Consider the following 6,044-nt stretch of genomic DNA (forward strand, 5'->3'; position numbering starts at 1 on the left):
GTCGCCTCGTTGTTCCATCCCTAAGGGGAAGAAATCACTTTCCCGAACTCTCACATTCAATCTGCCCAGTTGGTGGAATGAACTCCAAATCCAAAGAACTTGTTTCTGTTGGATGACCCAGGTGTGTGTTTTGCAAAATCAGAACATGTTTTAGTTTCAATGAGTGAATTACAGTTTATTACAGACGCTAGGACACATTAGGTTAGGAGAATTGGGTGAGGAGTTTTGCAAAAGTGATTGAGAAGTATTGAGAAATGTGTCCTAGCATCTGTAAAAAACTGTAAGACTAATTCTTTATTGTTAGGAAAATAGAGCATACAAATCAAACGACAAATCATCTTTATTTGCAGCTTGTGTAGTTTTTATTGTGTAAGTTCACTGTTCGTTACAATCAAAATGTCACGGCTAAAGCTACAAAAATATAAGTATAGCCTATGCTTTCATATACTTTCATATCATTTTGAGTTTTGAATTACTGAAGTAACTTGATTGTTGTATTATCCAACTGTTTTAGTAGCCAGAAAAGACAGGAATTGTACATGGTCTCAATTTTACTATGTGCTTTAAAATACCAAACAATCCAAAAACAGTAGAAAAAAATTTTAAAATATGACTTATTGAAATAAAATTAACCACAGAAAAAAAAAAAAAAAAAAAACCTCAAGCTACACGTGTGGAACCTTTGGTGGTTTTGGAACATTTTCATGTGAAATATATACAGTTGAAGACAAAATGATTAGCCCTACTGTGAAATTGAAGTGATGTTTAGGCCCACACGGAAACTGCGCGCGCAGATTTCCAGCCCATCATTGATTCTGTTTATTTGCTTGAGTAAATGTGTGTACATTTATATTTATTCAGTTTTTAAATTAATTTCAGTAATATTATTGACTAATATTAAAATATTCACATCATTTATTTACAAAACAGTTTGTGAAGTAATATTTTCTGTCTTTTAGTAGAGATATTATATAAGAGACTGGTTTGGTTTACTAAATAAAGTGGATCTAATTGGATTTGCATTGTTAACATTAATTAAAAGTTTAAAATGTATAATTTTTTTTATTTTTATTTCATTTATTAAGTTTTTAGTTATGATTCTCCCAAAATCATTCCGCATAAATCTACAGATTTTTTACAAAATTCTCTGCAGAAATAGCAAAAAAATGGCCGCAGATTCTGTCTGGCCCTAGTGATGTTTAACAGGGTTTTTTTTTTCAAAACATAATAGTTTGAACAACATATTTCTTTTTTTTACCTTTATTTGGAAAGGACAGTAGAAGTTGCAGACAGGAAAGTATTGGGAGCAGAGAGAGGGGAAGGGTCAGCAAAGGACCTTGAGCCATGAATCGAACTCAGGTCGCCGCGAGCAGCATGGTGCTATATATTGGTGCACTTAACCACTAGGCTATTGGCACCGACAATAATTCCTAATAACTGATTTCTGTTATCGTTGCCAAAATGACAGTATATAATATTTTACTAGTTATTTAAGATACTAGTATTCAGCTTAAAGTGCGTTAACAAAGGCTTAACTGGGTTAATTAGGTTAAATAGACAAGTTAGGTTCATTAAGCATTGGACAACACCGACTCATTGTGAAAACGTAAATTTCTGGAGAGTGCAAATTATGTAGCCAGAGGTACATATGGCTGTATTTTGTCTTCAAAAACGAGCACTACAGGGCGGTATGACATCGGCAGCGGATTCTGTTTCTTTTGCGCTTACCAGCTGACCGCTAACCTCCGTGTGGAAGGCTTTTCCGCTGTTACCAGTTTGCCCAGTGTGCTCGCAGTGCATGTCAGCAGACTTGAGAAGCAGAGAGGAGTTGACTGCAACGACAGGCTTCGAGTCTGTCAAAGAATTGTTCCAGAAAGCAGGTAAGACAAAAACAAAAGGCAAAAAATAAAACAAAGAGGTAAATAACAGGGTGAGAATGTGGTAAAATCTGAAAACATGGTAAAAAGCAGCCAGCCGTGAGGGCTTTTGTTTTTCTGGATTGCTTTTGAAAACACTATCAGTTGGGATTAGGGAAGGAGGAGGGTAGGTCAGTCGATCGGTCAGTCAACAGCGGCCTCTGGTGGATTGACGTGCGAACAGCAGGAACGAATAGCACTCGCGAGAGAAATTCAAAAATCTCAAAAAGCATACACAGTGGCCTCTGGTGAAAAACTGCAAAAAAACGTAGCTCCTGGGACATATTTGGTGCTCTCCATAAATGTATATAAGGGTACATATCAATAATGAGCCCGGGTGGCAACAAGCAATTCTTAAGGTGGCGATTAATATTCCTTAAAATATATATTATTAAAATTTATTCAAGCCAAACTTAAGGAAATAAGATTTTCTCTAGAAGAAAAAACATATAGGCTAGTAAATGCTGTGATTTTTTTTTCTCCTTGCACTGTTAAACATCACTTAGGCACAGGCATTTTCTTTTTAAATATTTAAAAAAATGGATCATAATTTTGCCTTCAACTGTATATGATCATGGAGTTTCTAATTTAACATGTGTTTTTTTCTGTTAAGTATAAATAAGAGTGAAAAGAGCACTTTTAACACATTTTTCAGTTTTCAAATGACTTCTGAAATACCCTTAGTGCTTTTTTCATTTGTTAATAAAAATATCAGAAATACAAGCAGCAAATCAGTAGCAAAAAATCAACAACATCTGATTCACAGCCACATTAGGGAACATTTCACAAAGAAAAACTATGAACATACAATAACAGTCAGGCAGCCCTTCTTGTTGCATTGCTTAAACAAAGGCACTGAATTAAGCACAAACCACACAACTTCCTTATGTTTACACTGCTTTACATCTCCGACATCTCAAATCACATCGTTAGCTTCATGTAGCTAAAGCCGCGGTCACACTGGACTTTGCTCCCCATAGACTTCCATTTGGACGCATTCGAATACAACAGACCCCAAACGCAAGCTTGTGCAAAAAGTTTCGCATGCGTTCGAAAGTTCAAGCTTGGTGAACTCTGACCTGCGAAATCACACCAGGCGATTGCGTAAGACCAATCGAAGTTCAAAACATGACTTCACTGGACAAAAATGTCAAATATGAACCAATCGCTCACTTTTTTAATGTTTAATCATCTTGTATAATCCCATCCCATTATACAGCGCCATTCGACAACGTTTTGCATGCTCAAACTCTAGTGTGACCACAGCATAACGCTGCGTCCTCATTTTAGCCATCAGTGTGTTAAATTAGTCAAATCTGTAATAGTTTTGCTTGAAAAATCACAAAATTCTGCTACAAATCAATGGCGACGAAGGCTGAAAATAATTATTAGGTGTCATATTTTCATTTAAAAGTGACAAGTGCTGATTGTTAAGTATAAGAGATGATTAAAATTAGGCAATGGACAAATATTTGGCGGCTTGGTTATTCGATAATCACTAACTCGTCTACAATACTGATGTGTTTGTCTAATTGTCGCCTTAAAAATGTTCTGCTTTCCGGTTAGAGAGCAAAAAACTGCGTATCTACTCCTTGTTTACATCGTTTCGTCCAATGTAACAGAAGCAGAACATATCTGTTCATTCAACGCTACCTCAAAGCAATTCGTAACTTTTCAATTTAGTGGCTAATCTCATTCGAACAAATTAGTAGTATCTGCTCATCCACCTATGACGGTTTGATTTAGGGGTGCGGGTTGGTGCCACGCCTCCTTTTTAAAATCATATTTTCATACGACTGAACTCAAACGAATTCGTACAAATAAGCCACTAAACTGACAAAACGTAAAATAGTTCGGTACATCCATGTGCACACACACACACACTAATAATAAGCAGCCTGGGATGCGTTTCCCATTGTTATCCAACTAAGGTTGCAAGTTCCGTTGTCCTAATTATAGTTTTATTGTCATCAAAATATCGAAATCATCTCAAAATTATATTTTGTCGTTTCCCATATCCAGTGTTCCAACAAACATTCACAAAGTGCGTCGCAAACTTGTGTGGTTGTAACTACTCTTCAACCACCGCTGGTTCCTGGTTGTGTTCTAATCCGAGTCATCACCCCTATTCCCTATTACTTTCCAACGTTCCAACATCCACTTTTAATGACAAAAAAACTTTGAGATATCTCTCTCATGTGTAGCCTAATTTGCTTTTAAAGTTATTGTTTTACATTTCAGTTTTAGCGAACTTGAGATTAACTCTTCGTAGTGCACTTCAAAATCATTTATGCCATTTTTGACGTAGCCATGGCTCATGATTTACAAATGAAAATCTGATAAAATAGGCTAAATGTAGTATTTACATCATTATTTGACCGTATATCCTAACGCTTTCTCACGGCAATTCGTAACTTTTTTAATTTAGTGGCTAAATTGAATGAATTCGTATGATCTCAATCGTACAATTCAGTACAATTTGTTCGTCCCCCAATGATGGTTGGGTTTAGGACTGAATCGTACAATCGTACATGACTGAACTCGTACGAATTCCTATGATTAGCCACTAAACTGACAAAACGTGAAAAAGTTTCCTCGTCAGATTAGGCTGACTTTGAATGACAAAAAAACGTAAAGTTATCTCTCTCACGTGTAATTTGCTTTCCAAGTAATTTTTTTTACAGTTCAGATTTAGCGAACTTGAGATTGACAATTGTTCTCCCTTCTTAGTGCACTTCGAAATCATTTATGCCATTCTGAACGCAGCCATGGCTCACTGAAAATCTTTTACATCTCCAAAGCTTCTGAAAATCAAAAAATGCAGTATTTATAAACCTAAATATAACTACGGCAACAAATGAATAGGCTAAACGTAGTATTTACATTATTATTTGACCGTATATATGCCAAGGCTATCTCACGGCAATTCGTAACTTTTTGATTTAGTAGCTAATTTGTATGAATTTGTATGATCTCATTTATATAATTCAGTACAATTTGCTCATCCCCCAATGACTGTTGGGTTTAGGGGTGGGGTTTGCTGCCACGTCTCCTTTTAGAAAATCGTGCATTTTTCGTATTACTGAACTCGTAAGAATTCGTATGAAAACTAAACTGACAAAACGTAAAATAGTTACGTTTCCTTGTGAGATCAGGCTGACTTTGAATAACAAAAACACTTTAAATGATCTCTCTCAAGTGTAATTTGCTTTCAAATTTATTGTTTTACATTTCAGTTTTAACGAACTTGAGATTGACAATTGTGCTCCCTTCGTAGTGCACTTCGAAATCATTTATGCCATTTTGAACGCAGCCATGGCTCATGATTTACAACCGAAAAATCGGATACATCTCCAAAGCTTTTGAAAATAAAAAATATAGTATTTCTAAACCTAAATGTAACTACGGCAACAAATGAATAGGCTAAACGTAGTTTTTATATCATTTATATCACTATCTCACGGCAATATGTAACTTTTTGATTTAGTGTCTAATTCGTATGAATTCGTATGATCACATACTTAAAATTCAGTACGACTTGCTCATTCCCCAATGACGGTTGGGTTTAGGGGCGGGGTTGGTTGCCACACCTCCTTTTTAAAAATCCTACATTTACTTATCACTAGTGTGAACTGGTATGAACTCGTACGAACTTGTTCGAATCTCGTATGAACTCGAACGAATCTCGTATTAACTCGTTCGAATCTCGTATGAACTCGAACGAATCTCGTGTTAACTCGTACGAATCTCGTATAAACTCGAATGAATCTCATATTAACTTGTACGAATTAGCCACCAAAATGACAAAACGTAAAATGGTTACGTTTCCTCGTGAGATCAGCCTGTTATATCTGATTTATAGGCTATATGAGATTAGCCTACATGCTAATATTGTCTATAATATTTGTAAAATAAAAATAAGCCGTATATGTGTTGTTTACATTAATATGGAAAACAAATGTATGTCTTTAGTAAAACTAATTAGTGCTGGGCAAAGACAAATAACGATTAATCGCGTCCAAAATAAAAGTTTGTTTTGACGTAATATATGTATATGTGATACACACAAACATAAAAGCAAAACTATTCAAAGCTATTTTGTTACGAAGATATCTACATGTGTATATA

The 6,044-nt window shown here is 35.4% G+C and overlaps 1 protein-coding gene across 2 annotated transcripts in view; it reads right to left on the bottom strand.

Annotated features, from left to right (window-relative positions):
* Positions 1-339: 339 nt before the first annotated feature.
* Positions 340-6,044, bottom strand: part of si:ch211-236d3.4 (protein FAM107B) — a 77,909-nt gene continuing 72,204 nt past the window's right edge. For both annotated transcript variants that reach the window (XM_056468089.1, XM_056468090.1), the window contains one exon: positions 340-6,044. This exon is cut by the window's right edge and continues 752 nt beyond it. The gene's annotated coding sequence lies outside the window, so the exon portion shown is untranslated.

This window comes from Danio aesculapii, chromosome 11 (assembly GCF_903798145.1).
Source record: "Danio aesculapii chromosome 11, fDanAes4.1, whole genome shotgun sequence".
Lineage (NCBI taxonomy): Eukaryota > Metazoa > Chordata > Actinopteri > Cypriniformes > Danionidae > Danio > Danio aesculapii.